We start from the raw sequence: 17,799 nt of genomic DNA on the forward strand, positions 1-17,799 counted from the left end.
GGCAGACATGTTTTCTGTCAGGCTCAACATCAGAATGAGAAACCACAGTCTCCTTCTCAGATGGGCATAAAGAAGAAGATAATGAGTCAACATATTGCCCTTGACAGCAATTAGTAGTTGCATACAACATTTCATCACAATAACCAGGTTCACCATAACTCAGAAAGACACACATAGTTCCTTTCACCTAGCCTCTTCCATACCCCCAGAAGGCTAGACTTCCAAAATACTACATGTTATATACCCCCCCCAAAAAAATCTGTGAAAGGGCTAACGGTGTGCACATGCTCATAATTCAGACATTTACTGGCTGGAGGAACACAGTTCGTGCACAACCCACCATTAGTGTGGAAAGGAAAAACCACACTCACTCTCTAATAACAGCAACATGTGAACAAAGATGGAGATAACCAGCTCCTAATTCATTCTTAAAAATGTCAGATCATATAGTAACTATACCACCATAAAAGATGTGTGGAAAGATCCTGGGAAATTTTTTACTCATGGCGCTATACCCTATAGAATATCACAGAGTGGCGACCCCAAAATGGGCATTTTCTGTCATTACCCCTGCACTGTGGGAACCCTTTCCTCTGCCATATGTGAAGTTGCTCCAGACATCTTGTGAAGACACAACCTTTTGCCCAGCTTTCCCTCACCAATAATATTGGATCCTGTTGTTCCTGAATTCCTTTTAAATCTGTTTCAATAATGCTCTTTTTCTTACTTTTTATGTATTTTTGCATCCTGCTTAGAGATTTTTAAATATTACAGAGTTTAGAACTTATATAATATATAGTAATATTGTATATATAATAAAATTCATTTAATGTTCCTTGAATGACTGAACAGGGCTAATATTGCCAGGGATTTTATCATATTTGCAAGCCTCTTTCCCCAAAACAGTAACAAATTTATTCTGTCATTTTGGTAAATGCAGCTACTTTATAGACTACAACCATCTTCCCCACAGCAAAAGCTTAATCTGAAAATGTTTGAACCAATTACACCCCATTTTAAGAAACCTGACAAAACAATTATTTCTAAATCAGACAATACAATAAATCTCTGAACAGACAATATAATAAATAATGGGCTAAATCTTCAATCTCTGCTAAGCCACAAAAGCACATTTTCTGGGCCTGCAGGATACCTATTGCTCTTCCCTCTGTTATTGTGGATTTTGTAGTCTGAAAATGTAATAAGGAAAAAAATCTCCAGGTTGCAGGATCTCCATGTTCCATCAGATAATGCTCGTGCCTTATATAAAAAGCTTTTCAGCACCAGGTGAAGACTTTCCTGTTTGCTCAGACATTTTAGATTGTAGCTCATTTTTGGAACCATGTTCTGTTCCATTTTTAGGATTTCATTTTTGACATTTCTCTGATTCAGGAAGGCTGAAGCATGGAATGGAGCTCTTGCTTCAGGAATGAAATAGCTTAAACAGGAGCTGAAGGCTCCACCCCTTTCTTATTCTCAGCCAAGCTCTGATTCAGGCAAGTGATTCCATGCAAGTTGTTTCACATGCATCTAGTCAGGCACTCCTGCCTGGCTTCTGGTTTCCTCTACTCCTGGGGCCCTGGGGGAAATGAGGGTAGGGGGTCAGAGTCAGCCAGGAACCCAGGCAACTGATGTGGGAATCTCTAGCACTGGGACAGACATGTCTGAATCTAACTGGGCACTGGTAGTGTGGCGATCTGCTGGAGAATCCTGCTCTTTTAATACTTCTGGGTCCAGGAAGGTCTTCTTAAGACGGGGATACACCACCATTTCCTTCAAGGCAGATGGTACCTCACCCTCCTCCACTTAAGTATTACTCACTCCCTGGACCCACCAACTCTAGTCATTACTCTAGGTTTATCTTTACTAATAACAAGTAGTTCATGCATGCAGAAAACACCTAACCGTTTAACCCATCTTGGGAGTTGGACATTCAAATCATACTGCCTGCATAGAGCATAAGGAGAATTTTATGTGGCATGACAGAAGGGGGAAAGAAACAGAACCCTTGTAAGTCAATTACTATACTATTACAGCAGGCTCGTGTTGAGTTTAATGGAATTTACTCCTAAGTAAGTGCATTTAGGATCGCATCCTAAATGTCTCACAATGAAATCAGTAAGATCTTAATGTTCTTAACTTTGGGTACATTGTGCTCCTAATATATTTGTTGCACTGTAGCCCCACCGGACAGCAATAATGTGGTAGCACTGGGGAAGCATCACATAAACGAACACAAAATAAATCCACCACTAATGCCCTATTACTGTGCCAAGAATATGTTGCAGAATATCTATAAGATGATTCTGCTGGATCAGGCCAATGGCCCATCCAGTCCAGCATCCCATTCTCACAGTGGCCAACAAGATGCCTATGGGAAGCCCGCAAGCAAGACCTAAGCACAAGAGCACTCTCCCCTCATGCAGTTTCCAGCAACTGGTATTCAGAAGCATACTGCCTCTGACCATGGAGAGCACAGCCGTCATGGCTAGTAGTACTTCTATGAATTTCTGTAATCCTTTTTAAAAGCCATTCATACAGTCATCACTGCCTCCCATGGGAGCAAGTTCCATAGTCGAACTATGTGTTGCATGAAGAAGTACTTTCTTCTGTCTGTCCTGAATCTTCCAACATTCAACTTCATTGGATATCCACAAGTTCTAGTGCCATGAGGGAGAAAAGCTTTTATCTCTCCATTTTCTCCATGTCATGCATAATTCCATACACTACTGTCATGTCATCTCTTACTTGTCTTTCTTAGTTTAGAGCAGTGATTCTCAAACGGTGAGCCCAGGCACACTGGTGCGCCCTAAGAGGTGGCTAGGTGTGCCTCAAATATTATGAAAGTATATTTTAAAAATGAGAAGAAACCCATTTGTATAGGGTAAGTAACAGTTTTCTATAGTTTATTTTTATTCATAGTTTAAAATACATTAATATATTTTTAATTTTGTACACAAAGTGCACCAGAAAATTTTTATGTTTTACAGTGCGCCACAAACCAAAAAAGTTTGAGAACCACTGGTTTAGAGAAAGGCCCCAAATGCTGCAACCTTTCCAGCAATAAAACAGCAGCCTGGAGGGGCCCTGAGATATAAAGTAACTTGGTTCCATATTTTAGGCTTGCCAGATTATTTTATGGCTAGGAACCCAAACGTTTGGACTATTCATTGATTGACTGGTTATTCACAATATTTGTTTCAATATAGACCTCTTCACAGGTTGAGTGAGAAAAAAATATGTGATGCAAAAGAAGCATTTGAGGAGTGGAGGCTGTGAGAGCGGTTCCCCATGATATAGCTAGGTACTACTAATTAATCTTTGTTCAGTGCCAACAGGGTGCTGGGCTATAGCATAAAAAGCTGAAAGGGAAATCAGATCAGTTTGAGAGTGGGGGTGGGAGGGCCATAACAACCAGAATTAGTGCTAATTACATAGGCCTTAGAATTGGCACTCCTGAACCATTTAACCTGAAAGTGCTCTGTAAAGATTTTGAACTATAAAATGATGATTGCAGAGTAGACAAGGGGCTCTTTGGGGGGTGGAGGTGGGGATGATTTTATATATATATTTCAGACAACCCAGCAGCCCTGCAATGATGGCAACTTATGCAAAGCAACCCATTGTCCACAAACAAATCTGCACAGCTATGGTGTCTTGGCATCATATGTAGCTGTTGATAGCAAAGCATTCAAGCAAGCAAACAGCAACAAGAACAACAAAAAGATGTGCCACCTGCCTATCATGAATAGTATATGAGAAACTGCAAAACAGAAAAACGGAGGGCGGGAAAACAAAATGAAGAGGGAGAATGGCCCCTTCATCACTCCCTCCTCTACCGCACTGTGGGGACTGTAGGGTTTGGGGTTCTCCCCCCAAAATAGCTGCACTTGCCATTCCTGCATGGTGAGAAGAACTTGACTTCTGGGATGTGGGGAACTGTGAGTAACAGAGCCTGTTCCTTCAAACTGAATATGTCTTTGCCTCCTCTGTGCGTGCAAGAGATGGCCTTTAACTGTTTAGTAAGAAGAATAGTCTAGCCACTTTCCAGTTTCCCTATATGCAGGGCCTAGGGGAAATCTCTCTCTGGTACTTGAATGCTCTATCTGTATGCCTTGAGATGCTTAATGGAGGATGGCTACAAGGTGTTCAGGAATCTTACTGTCAGACATGGTCTCCCCATACCTGGTGGGAACTTTTCCATTTCTTACTTGTGTGAGGTGCTTTTTCCTTGCATCTCAAATTGCCGAAGTCGAATTGGGATCTTCAGTAGATGTTTGTGCTAGGAGGGCTCTGAGAAGAGAAGTTATTCATCTGCCATTGTTATTCTGTGTTATCCTTGGCTTTTGGGTGTCTGCTCTTTGACCAAAGTCCGCCTTCGGCCCCCCCAGCAACGTGATTCTTTCATGAGCTCCTATAGTTCCCTTGATACAAGGCCAAAAATGTAGTCCATGCAATAAATCTTGATATGTAATCTATATCACTTTGCTGGAGCTTACACACTCCCAGTGCCGTGTTGCGATTGGCTCCTGGGATAGTCAGAATGCTGTCCCCTGCTGTAGAGATCACTGTCTGGGGCAATCCATTAGACCAACAGGAGCATTTAAACGTTATGCCATCCCTTCTGTCACTGCAATGTTACACCAGTGCAGAAGGAAGCAAGGCCTGAGGAGCAAGCATAGGATTAAAACTAAAGCCTTCTCTTGCCACACCCCAACTCTGCCTGTGCAAGGAGGACAACCAAGCAGTGTGTCACTGTATAAGAGCTTCACCAACAGTCACCTACTCCCAGCACAAGGTATCATCACCTTACTGATGGAAATCCACCTCTCCCGTGTATCATTGCCTTCTGTTGGTTCAAGGGGATTTTGTAGCTATCTTGCCTCACCTAATGGGTGCAGTTCCAGAATTAGTTGGTTCTTTAGGATCCATTCCACACTTCCCCTCTGTATGATGATATGCTGTGCTGATGACCCCACACCAGCAGCATCCCCATCAAATCCCACACCACAAGTCAGAAGATCACATAGATCCCCTGTCTGGGGGAGGGGAGGGGATGAGTGAGCAATCAGCAGCTCCCAGCCATGATAAGGAGGCCTATGCAGCCTGTTGCAAGAGCTCAGAAAAGGTATGTGCATAGATAGCAACCGGTCATGGTCATGACACCCCTGGCCAGCATCCAGGCTCCCCTTGAGCAAATGCAGTTGTAATCACTGCTATTGATCCTACAAGCTCCATCTGCCTCCGAATTCAAGAAGCTGCATGCCCTGATAAAGAGAAGGATTCAATCTTTTCAGCCTCTTGACAGCCCCAGGGCTTTCACATTTGCCTGCCCTGGATCTGTAGCACTGAAAAAGAGGATTAGCTCAGCAATATTACTGCAACCCTGCTGCTAACTACAGGGCATTAAGCTATATACAAATAATGAGAGCACTGGGAAGAGAAAAGCAGGCAAGAGATTGTTAGATAATAAATTATCAGTGCATCAAAACTGCTCAGTACTATTTTTCCCCTTCTCCCACATTGCTTTCTCTAAGGTCTCAGGAATGTGACAATAACACAAATCAAAGAGGTTACGTTTATTGAAGTCCCTTGGTTCTTTCTTTTTTAATGTTTGTTTTGGGAAAAAAAAGAAATATATCTGATTTCAGGAGGGTCACAGAATAAGCTATTCAGCTGAAATGGAGTGAGCACCCACACAAAATCCCTGGTAACTCTACTGATACCCACCAACCAAGATATCACTTGGTATTTATAGTTCTACATTTGTTGTTGTTATGTGCCTTCAAGTTGATTACGACTTATGGCGACCCTATGAATCAGCGACCTCCAATAGCATCTGTCATAAACCACCCTGTTCATCTCTTGTAAGTTCAGGTTTGTTGCTTCCTTTATGGAATCAATCCATCTCGTTTGGCCTTCTTCTTTTTCTACTCCCTTCTGTTTTTCCCAACATTATTGTCTTTTCTAGTGAATCATGTCTTCTCATGATGTGTCCAAAGTATGATAACTTCAGTTTCATCATTTTAGCTTCTAGTCATAGTTCTGGTTTAATTTGTTCTAACACCCAAGTATTTGTCTTTTTCGTGGTCCATGGTGTCCTCAAAGCTCTCCTCCATCACCATATTTCAAATGAGTTGATTTTTCTCCTATCCGCTTTTTTCACTGTCCAACTTTCACATCCATCCATAGAGATCAGGAATACCATGGTCTGAATGATCCTGACTTCTGTGTTCAGTGATACATCTTTGCATTTGCCCCACGTTACAGATGCACAAAACCCACCAGTCAATGTATAGTGATGGCATCAACATCATGAAAACACACCCACCCCAGTATGTAGGGCACATACATTGCACAAATTGGATGAGTTCACAGTGTCTTGCCCAGTGCAGATTAGCCTGATGCAGCAAGCAGGACCACAATAGCCCCAAGTGACACCTTATAGCCACAAATACTTAAATTCCTCACAAACAGGGGTTCAGTTTCTCCTGCCAGCACAAGCCCATATAGCTTCCAAACAAATACCCTTTTGTCAGGCAATAGGCAAGCAAAATAAAGGGAGTCCATCTAAGTCACTACATAGCCCATCTCATTGCTCGGTACTGAGAGGGTGAGGCAGCAAGAATCTCAGTGTGGTGCGGGCACAGAGTTGGGAGCAGCACATTGGCTCCGCTGCTGTGCCACACCGTGCTGAGCTTCCTACTGTCTTGCCCCTCCCCCTCTCATTAACTGTCAGGAACACATGATGTTAGGGAGCCAGGAGAACAACACAGCCTCACCCATGCAGCCCTGCCAGCCGCTACTGGAAATTGGTATGGATGAAATATGCCCCTTCTTTTTTCTTAAAAGTAACCATGGGGGGGGGAATCTGTATCATAACCTGTAATGTTGCAGGGTGCTACCCCTTTTGCCAGGGGTGACTGCCAGTTCATTGGTTGGAGGCAATTAGTTTATGAACCCCAATTAGAACATTACGAACACCAAGAGGTAAGGAGTCTAGTAGTGTTTATTGGTGAACATTCACATAGAAATAAGCATAAAATATCTTATGTTTCTTGACAGCAGTTTTTAGGCGATCCCCTGGGGGCAGCTGTTTGCCACTCACAGCCTGGGTAGAATGCTGTAGCTATGCAGGGTGATGTCTCTCCCTCTCTCTGGTCACTCCTGGGCCTTGGCCACTATGCCTCTCTGCTGTTCTGTTCTGATCCCTGCTATCTCTCTGTCTGTGTCTTTGACCAGGTGTCTCTCTGAGTTTATCCACATGGGAGCCTAATTTCATACTAAAGAAGCTGCATTTACCATCCCAATAGCTTTTCAAGGTCAACACTTCTTGCTCAATGGTAGCTTCCAATCTGCTGTTTTCCTTTCACACAAATAGGCGTTTCTCTGGAAAGGTTTAGTATCACTGTTTCCTTGTGGCCCCGCCCCCCCAATTTTACATGTTTACTCCCTCCAGAGTATCTATATTGCTAATGGAGAAGGGGAGGGTTTTTTTTGTCAGTTTCATTGTTTCTTGTCAGTTGCATGGCTCTCCTAGCTAAAGCCTGGAGAGCATTGGGGTGCAATTGATACAAAACTATATGAAACTGATTAGAGGGGGGAGTGAGTGAAAGGTAAAGTAGGCATTGGCCACGGCAGCTTTTGTGAGTGGCAGGGAGAGAGGGAGAGGGTGATGGGACATAAGAGAGCCCACCCACTAAAAAACATCAAAGCAAAGCACCTACACGGAGGAGTACAGTGAAGCTGAGACAGTTTTGCCTTTCCTTTTTGCATTATAATTGGATTGGGTTGATACGGATTTAAAGGGGGAAATTGTGTTATAGCTTCTGCTTGCCTGCAACGTCATGTGAACCATGCAAATTACAAAGGGATGCAAGTAGCACCAGTTGTTGTTATGTGCCCCCAAGTCGACTACGACTTATGGTAACCCTATGAATCAGTGACCTCCAAGAGCATCTGTCATGAACCACCTTGTTCAGATCTAAGTTCAGGTCTGTGGCTTCCTTTATGGAATCAATCCATCTCTTGTTTGGCCTTCCTCTTTTTCTACTCCCTTCTGTTTTCCCCAGCATTATTGTCTTTTCTTGTGAATCATGTCTTCTCATGATGTGTCCAAAGTATGATAACCTCAGTTTCATCATTTTAGCTTCTAGTGACAGTTCTGGTTTAATTTGTTCTAACACCCAATTATTTGTCTTTTTCACAGTCCATGGTATGCGCAAAGCTCTCCTCCAACACCACATTTCAAATGAGTTGATTTTTTTCTTACCCGCTTTTTTCACTGTCCAAGTTTCACATCCATGCATAGAGATCAGAAATACCATGGTCTGAATGATCCTGACTTTTGTGTTCAGTGATACATCTTTGCATTTGAGGACCTTTTCTAGTTCTCTCACAGCTGCCCTACCCAGTCCTAGACGTCTTCTGATTTCTTGACTATTGTCTCTGTTTTGTTAATGACTGTGCCAAGGTATTGATAATCCTTGACAAGTTCAATGTCCTCATTGTCAACTGTAAAGTTACATAAATCCTCTGTTGTCATTACTTTAGTCTTTTTGACATTCAGCTGTAGTCCTGCTTTGTGCTTTCCTCTAACTTTCATCAGCATTCGTTTCAAATCACTACTGGTTTCTACTAGTAGTACGGTATCATCTGCATATCTTAAATTATTGATATTTCTCCCTCCAGTTTTCACACCTCCTTCATCTTGGTCCAATCCTGCTTTCCGTATGGTATGTTCTGTGTATAGATTAAATAAATAGGTTGATAAAATGCACCCATCTCACACACTTTCCAATGTGGAACCAATTGGTTTCTCCATATTCTGTCCATACAGTAGCCTCTGTATAGGTTCCACATCAGGACAATCAGATGCTGTGGCACCCTCATTTCTTTTAAAACATTCCATTTTTTCCATGATCTACACAATCAAAGGCTTTGTTGTAATCTATAAAGCACAGGGTGATTTTCTTCTGAAATCTCTTGCTCTGCTCCATTATCCAACGTATGTTTGCAATATGATCTCTGGTGCCTCTTCCCTTTCTAAATCCAGCTTGAACGTCTGGCATTTTTTGCTCCATATATGGTAAGAGCCCTTGTTGTAGAATCTTGAGCATTACTTTACTTGCATGGGATATGTGCAGTTTGAAAAATCTAAAGGTCACAGTATTGCCTGTTTGCCTAAATACTGCTTGTATCTGTCTGTTTGCTTAAAAGCTTAAGGCTTGTATTTTAAATAAGCATGGTCAGTGGACTGTGACCCACTGTTTAACATACGCTTGCAAAAGTAAGGATTAACCGTTTGAACTTAGGAAAGAGTAACTATACTATTGATTAAGCAGAGCATAATAAACGATGGGTGTAAAATTAACCAGCTTGTTTTGTAAAGGGTATAAAAATCCCTGTTTTGTGGGGCTCGGGGCTCTCTCGTGCCTCACCCCTTGTGTGAAGTGTATGGTTTGCCTTTACTGCAGTAAATAAATAAGGAGCCTTGAACTCGATTTTACCTGCGTGTGTGTTATTATTCTCCACCTGGGAGAACTTGTAGCATTTTTGCTACAACAGGATATTAAGGCAATAGTTCAATAATTACTGCATTCCCTGGGATCCCCTTTCTTTGGAATTGGGATGTATATGGAACGCTTCCGGTCTGTGGGCCATTGTTTAGTTTTCCATATTTCTTGACAGATTTTTGTCAAACTTTGGACAGATTCAGTCTCAGTAGCTTGTAGCAACTCTATTTGTATTCCATCTATCCTGGTGATTTGTTTCTTCCAAGTATTTTAAGAGCAGGTTTCATCTCACATTCCAAAATTTTTGGTTCTTCATCATATGGTTCCTCCATGAATGAATCTGTCATCCTGGCATCTCTTTTATAGAATTCTTCAATGTATTGCTTCCATCTTCCTTTTATTTCATCTCGGTCAGCCAGTGATATTCAACATCCCTACTCTTGGTTTACATTTTCCTTTCATTTCTCTAATCTTTTGGAACAGGGCTCTTGTTCTACCCTTCTCCTCTTCTATTTATATACAGTAACTATTGTAATAGTTCTCTTTGTCCCTACGTACTAGTCGCTGTATTGTTGCATTTAGGGTTCTGACTGAGCCCTCCTTCCCTATCTGCTTAACTGCTACACAGATATACACTGCTGCTAGTCTACCTGCCTCTCCCTTAGTGCAGACAACAGAAGTGTGCCTGCTAGGCTCCCGCTAGGCTTGTGCACAGGAGACATGCCTAGGCTTGTCCTCCCTATGCACAATGATCTAATATAGAAAGAATGACTTTTTGTTAGAGAGTTCACGGCTTTCTACTACAGGTACAGCATTCATTCACTTAACTAAGCCCATCCTCTTATGCAGCATGGATGGACTTTAACATTAGAAGTTCCTCCACAGACCCTAAATATAGCATTTGAGAGATATAATCTGTGAATGCCACCTACACCTCCTTGTCTATACAACACTCTTTGTCAATTCATAACCATATTGTGCAGGGAGGGGAAGTTTAATCTTTCTCTTGCCAGCTCCAAACTAACCTCCAAAACACCCCCAGCACAGCAGTTGTTGTTACATGCCTTCAAGCTGATTATGACTTATGGTGACCCTATGACTCTTTTTTGAATATATTCTTGGGGTTTTCATGGTAAGAGGTATTCAGAGAGGTGGTTTACCATTGCCTTCCTCTAAGCCTACAGCACCTGGTATTCCCAGGCAGTCTCCCATCCAAGTACTAACCAGGCCTGACCCTGCTTAGCTTCTGAGATCAGACAAGATTGGGTGTGTTCAGAGTAGTATGGCCGTAGAGCACAGCAGTTAGTATAGTAAAAAAAAATTAAAGCTCCCATTGACACCACTGTAGTTGCCTAAAAATATATCACTAACTGGCACACAGGGGGGAGGTTTTTTTTGGAGGGGGATTACAATTTAGGAATGGAAGGTTTAAACCTCCCCTCTCCAATCACTGCACTTCTAATCTGGATCAGAGGGAGGCTGTGCTCATTTCTGAGTAAAAGGACTTGTGTAGCTGCAGGCCATGTACTAAGCATCCTTCTCAAAAGGAGGTTGCCCAAATTACATTTGCCAGAGCAGCCAGGGATTTATAATTGGGGTAATAAATGCACAACTGCTTCCACACATTATGGCTTATCCTTGAAAGTTCACCTTTAGTATGGGCAAACAGCAAAATTGTTATGTACTACTGTTTTCTATCCTGCCTTTCCTTTCCTTGGGGAAAGAACGTAAAGAAGAGTCTATAGGATTTATCCAGGTACTGTTAGTATTCAGGCCTACTTAGCTTCAAGCAGTGTCAGAGCATTCTTTGAGCTTAGGCAGGTAATTTATTTATTTTATTTATTTATTTTATTACATTTTTAGACCGCCCTATAGCAATAAGCTCCCAGGGCGGTGTACAGCATAATAAAACAGGTTAAAATACAAGTGGATGTAAATACAATACACAATAAAACATAATTAAAAATTTTCAATTTTAAATTCAAATTTTAAAATTTTTTAAATGCCTGGGCGAAGAGGTAGGTCTTTACCTGGCGCCGAAAAGATAACAAAGAAGGCGCCAGGCGTATCTCATCAGGGAGGGCGTTCCATAGTTCGGGGGCCACCACTGAGAAGGCCCTAGCTCTAGTTATCGTTCTCCATGCCTCCCTATGCGTTGGGACATGGAGAAGGGCCTTCGACATCGAGCGCAGCGACCGGGTAGGTACATAGCGGGAGAGGCGTTCCGCCAGGTATTGCGGTCTGATGCCGTTAAGGGCTTTATAGGTAAGAACCAACACTTTGAATCTGGCCCGGAAACATATTGGTAGCCAGTGCAGCTGGTCCAGGACAGGTGTTATATGATCAAATTTTTTGTCCCAGTAAGAACTCTGGCCGCAGCATTCTGCACCAGCTGAAGTTTCCGAACCGTCTTCAGAGGTAACCCTACGTAGAGTGCATTACAGTAGTCCAATCTAGAGGTTACCAGAGCATGGATAACTGTGGCAAGGTTCTCCCTATCCAGATAGGGTCGTAGTTGGGCTACCAGCCGAAGCTGGTAGAACGCATTCCGTGCCACCGAGGCTACTTGAGCCTCCAGTGACAGGAGCGGATCTAATAAGACCCCCAAACTACGCACCTGCTCCTTTAGGGGGAGTGTAACCCCATCTAGGGCAGGTCGGACATCAACCATCTGGGCAGAGAGCCCCCCCACCAACAGCATCTCAGTCTTGTCAGGATTGAGTCTCAGTTTATTAGCTCTCATCCAGTCCATTATCACGGCCAGGCAGTGGTTTAGTACATTAACAGCCTCACCTGAAGAAGATGAAAAGGAGAAGTAGAGCTGCGTATCATCAGCATATTGCTGGAAACGCACTCCAAATCTCCTAATGACCTCACCCAGCGGCTTCATATAGATATTAAAGAGCATGGGGGACAGAACTGAACCATGTGGGACCCCATATTGGAGTATCCAGGGACTCGAGTAATGCTCCCCAAGCACCAACTTCTGGAGACGATTCTTGAGGTAGGAGCACAGCCACCGCCAAGCAGTGCCTCCAACTCCTAAGTCCGCAAGACGTCCCAGAAGGATACCATGGTCGATGGTATCAAAAGCCGCTGAGAGATCAAGGAGAACCAACAGAGTTACACTCCCTCTGTCTTTCTCCCGACAGAGGTCATCATACAGGGCAACCAAGGCTGTTTCTGTACCAAACCCCGGCCAAAAGCCCGATTGACATGGATCCAGATAATCAGTTTCATCCAAGAGAGCCTGGGGCTGGTGAGCGACCACATGCTCTAAAACCTTGCCCAGGAACGGAACATTTGCTACCGGTCTATAGTTGTCAAGATTTTCAGGGTCCAAGGAGGGTTTCTTTAGGAGCGGTCTCACCACCGCCTGTTTCAGGCAGGGTGGTACCACTCCCTCTCGTAAAGAGGCATTGATCACCTCCTTGGCCCATCCGGCTGTTCCGTTCCTGCTAGCTTTTATTAGCCATGAGGGGCAAGGATCCAGAGCAGAAGTGGTCGCCCGCACCTGTCCAAGCACCTTGTCCACGTCCTCGAGCTGAACCAACTGAAATTCATCCAATAAAACAGGACAGGACTGTGCTCCGGACACCTCATTAGGCTCAACTGCTACAATATTGGAGTCAAGGTCCCGGCGGATGTTTGTGATCTTATCTTGGAAGTGTCTCGCAAACTCATTACAGCGGGCTATTGATGGTATTATTGCGTTCTGAGGACCAGAGTGCAAAAGTCCCCGAACAACCTTATAAAGTTCCGCTGGGCGGTTAGAAGATGACTGAATGGAGGCAGCAAAGTACTGCTTCTTCGCTGCCCTCACCGCCTTCACATAGAGCTTGGTAGAGATCTTCACAAGTGCAAGACCACAGCCGTCGGGAGTTCGTCTCCATTTGCACTCAAGCCGTCTCCTTTCTTGCTTCATCACTCTTAGCTCCGGGGTAAACCACGGAGCCAATTGAGCTCTGCAGAGGAGAGGGCGCACTGGGGCGATCGTGTCAACTGCCCAGGTCATTTCCGTATTCCACAGATTGACCAGGGTTTTGACAGGAGCGTCAGTTTTATCAGCCGTAAAGCTCCCCAGAGCCTTCTGAAAACCCTCAGGATCCATCAGTCTCCGGGGGCGGACCATCTTAATTGGTCCTCCACCCTTGCAGAGGGGAGAAAACATTGTGAGCCTACACCTCAATAGGTGATGATCTGTCCATGACAGAGGAATAGATGTAAAATCCCTCACTCCCAGATCACCATCCCCTGCTCCAGTAGCAAAAATTAAGTCTAGAGTGTGCCCCGAAATATGCGTAGGGCCAGTAACAAATTGAGACAGCCCCATGGCTGTCATGGAGGCCATGAAGTCCTGAGCCGCCCCAGACAAAGCGGTCTCGGCATGAATGTTGAGATCCCCCAATACCATAAATTTGGGGGATCGCAACACCAAACCCGAGACCACCTCCGTCAGCTCAGTTAGGGAGGCTGTTGGGCAGCAGGGTGGATGGTACACCAACAGTATTCCCAGTCTGTCTCGCTGACCCAACGTAATATGGAGACACTCCAGACCATTAGCTACCTGGATAGGGTGCCTAATGAGAGGGATGGAACTTCTATAGACCACAGCGATTCCCCCTCCCCGACCCTCGGATCTACCCAGATGCTGAACCGAGTACCCAGGTGGGCACAGCTGGGAGAGATTAATGCCTCCCAGATCGCTCACCCATGTCTCAGTAATAAACGCCAGATCGGCTGCCTCATCCACAATTAAATCATGGATGAGGGAAGCTTTATTATTTACCGATCTGGCATTAAGAAGCAGCAACTGGAGATCCGAGAGTTGGCTGATAGAACTACCAGCAATCCTGTGGATGTGGGGAGGACCGGAACACGGTACAGCCACCAATTGTCTGGGCCGAGTTCCCCTCAACCGGCATGTCCTCCTCACAACGCCATACCTCCCATTACCCGTCACTACGCTAACAGGGGCCCCCTCTGGTCCCCCCTCCCAATACCCTATCGTCCCACCCAGGCACATAATAAAATAAAATTAAAATAAAATAAAAATACACACACACTCACAACATACAGTCATACAAACATCCACTCATTCCATTCAGGTCTACACAACAACCACAGTCCCGTGCTCCATGCGCACCAATGCAGCTCTCAAACCGTTCTTCTTCCCGGGAAAAGCGCCACCTGGGGCTTGGTCCTGCAAGGTGCCCACGTGCAGAGCAGGAGCCCAAGAAGGAGAGAGCAGAGATGTTGGCCAAGCAGCAGCAGCAGCAAAGCAGGCAGATGGCTCTCCCTCCCTGGGCGGTGATGGTCCTCTTCCCTTGCAGGGAACCAAGTGTTCCCTTGATGGGAATGAAATGGACTTTAATGGAAAAGAGGAAAGGTGGAGCTGAGCTAATACATGAGAAGTCCACACTGCTGGCCACTGCTGCTGCCACTATTAGATCCAGCACAGTGCAGGAAATAAGAAACTGAAAACCATGTCCAGTTCTACAGCCTGATTGGAAAGCCTACATTGAGAAGACTTGCAGTTGAGCTGTCCTTGAGGGAAGGCAATTCTCAGCTACCTGGTCTGTCCCAGACAGTGGTCCTAACTGGGGCACAGTGTCCTAGCCCCGATGGGAGCTTGACCTAGGCACAGGGATGCCAACAGGATTTCCTAGACCTGGTACACGCTATGTAGATTGCCCCCCACATCCTCCCCATAATCTGTTAGTAAGAACTGGTGCTTATGTACATATATTACCAACATGAACAGTTATTTTGAATCCACAGTCTTGGTTTAAGAATTTGTTTAACAATTTTTTAACCTGCCTTTCATTGTTCCTGCCCTCGCAAGGCATTTTGCTATAATCATGTAACTATTAAATAACATTTAAAACATTAAAGTAACATTAAAAATGTAGGAGCAGCTAAAAAAAAACTTGTGTAGCTTGACTGAACCAACTCTCAGCCTAACCTGTCTCACAGGGTTGTTGGTAGGATAAAAGGTGGGAAGGGCCCAGGAAGAAGAGCAAGGTGCAAATACAGTATGTTATATTCACAAACCATGCAGTGAAAGGGAAAAACATACACAAAGGCAGCCCGCCCATTGCTTTAACTGCAACATTCCACAGTTCTGATATTTTACAGCAAAATACCAAAAACCCACAAAACATGTCAACACACAAATACTTTAAGCATGAGGAAGTGAACAGGCAGGCACACATGGCTGCTGCTGAATATTATAAACATACTTAACTTATGTGATGTGCAGACAAGCAGGAGAAGGCAGCTATTTTCAGGACTTGTATGGGGTTCTAGTTATTGCCTGGAGATAACAAATTCCTTATCAATCAAAACTCTGATTTCACTTATTGGCTAAAAACCTCAAAGGACAGGGATTGGAGCAGCCAGCTACCAACTCATTTAACAGAAGTTGTGGGAGCAGCAGCTGACATTTTGGTGTACATCTCTTGATCTAGAGCACTTGGGAACTAATTTTTTTAATGAAAGCTAAGTCTGGGGCACCTGGCAGCCTTGGGCAAAACAAACCCTTTCTACCCATCTATCAGCAACCCTGCCTAAGCACAGAGCCAAAGAACACCAGGTCATGTATTGCTTGTCCCAGTTCCAAGTCAGGTTTCAACAAGGCAAGGTCAGGCAAAGCAAAGGTCAAAGTCCTAAAGGCCAAAAAAAAATAGGGTAGTACCCTGAATAGATCTGAGCAGACTCTAGACAGCCTGACAAGTTTGAATGCTTTTCCAACAAGCAGCAATCCCAGAGTGAGCCTTAAATTGGGACTGCAGCATCCTCTGAGCTGCTAGCTCCACCCCTGATGAATAGTATTTCTAATCTTAAAGGGGCCCAGTCTGTTTTAGGAGCCATGGCCTCTGGCAACATGGAGAAAGCTGTGGTTCTCCGACCTTGAGTCCTCAAAACCAAAGATGGAAATGTGCAGTTTCTTCAGGGCTCCTCTGGTGTTATTGTTGTTGTTGTAGAATGTATCAGGTTCTTTCAAGAAGCTGGAGAATGAAATTTCCTATACAGGAGCTCAAGTGGTGGCTGGTACCCATTAGGACTGGTAGGGCTGAAGACAGAGAAGCCAACAGTAGATGGAGCTAGAGCCAATGACAGGCAGAGCCAACTAATTTTAATTTTGTCCCCATCCTCCTCCCTACAAGGGCAATACTGAAATTAAAAAAGAGGAAGCTAACAGCCATTACCAACTTCTGGACAGGTTGTAAGTATGGAGACAGATACATGGGAAGTAGCTGATGCCTTACAACAGACTGAGGTTGGTGGGGCAGTGCCCCTTTCACTCTAATGAACCAGTCTCCAGTGTGGAACTCTAGATATAAATGAAAATATATCAAGAAATTTAAAATGCCCAGCTGTTCTAGACAGTTAGAGTAGACTATCTTTAAGGAATCGTCCATAATGTGTCACTGAATCTAATTTATTTTACTTTTATTTCACACAAACCGTTGCTTATTTTATCATACGCCCTTTTTAAAAAATAACATATGTGCACATGGGGTGATTTATTTTAAACACAAAACAGGTCTGGAAGCAAAGCTCTAATGATTACCAGTATAATGTCTGGTGTTGTTTTAATTGGGCACTTTGCAAAGCCCTGCTTGTGACTCACAGGAGCAGTTTTATCAACTGGTGGTACCATATGTGTTATAATCATAATATGATGCACTAGAATTGGAGACAGAAGCTAGAATGGTTGCAAAGGGCACATATTTTGGACAACTGCCAACTTCTTCAGAGAACTAAAACATCAACAAAGAAAAAAAGTCCATAAGGCCTCCAATGTTTGGGCTTTTGCGAGGTTGGATGTTTCCTAAGGTGCCCTGCTCAAGAAGTGTTAAGAATACTATGGCAATTAAAAATTGGATAATATAAATGAGGAAGTTAGTGAACTGTATATCGTTAGAAATAGAATTTTAACCACTGGAGAGAAGGTAATTTGCATGTACCAGGCCCTGCCTCCTATGTTAACTTTGGATACATCAATCAAAGTACTAAAACAAAAGCCATATAACCCATGCCAGTTCCAGGTTTTAGGGGGTCCTAAGGCAAATTGCACTAGGCACATAAAGCCAGCTCCCTGCTGAAGCTAAGAAGGGTCAGGTGTAGTCAGTGCCTGGATGGGAGACTGCCTGGGAACCATAAGTAAGCCGCCTTAGGTTTCTATCATGGAAAGAAAGGCGGGGTATAAATGTAATAAATAAATAATAAATCCATTCTTCTTCTATGACCAATCTCCATGGCTGGGCCAGAGGGAGAG

The 17,799-nt window shown here is 43.9% G+C and overlaps 1 long non-coding RNA gene and 1 pseudogene across 1 annotated transcript in view; both read right to left on the reverse strand.

Annotated features, from left to right (window-relative positions):
* LOC133386616 (uncharacterized) overlaps nt 1–16,276 on the reverse strand; it is a 38,782-nt gene extending 22,506 nt beyond the window's left edge. Inside the window, exon 1 of the long non-coding RNA XR_009763214.1 lies at nt 16,213–16,276. This is a non-coding gene — a long non-coding RNA (uncharacterized LOC133386616). The remainder of the gene's footprint in view (nt 1–16,212) is intronic.
* Nucleotides 10,691–10,809, reverse strand: LOC133388261 (5S ribosomal RNA; annotated as a pseudogene).
* Nucleotides 16,277–17,799: the final 1,523 nt, after the last annotated feature.

Source organism: Rhineura floridana, chromosome 6 (genome assembly GCF_030035675.1).
Source record: "Rhineura floridana isolate rRhiFlo1 chromosome 6, rRhiFlo1.hap2, whole genome shotgun sequence".
NCBI classification, from domain to species: Eukaryota; Metazoa; Chordata; class Lepidosauria; order Squamata; family Rhineuridae; genus Rhineura; species Rhineura floridana.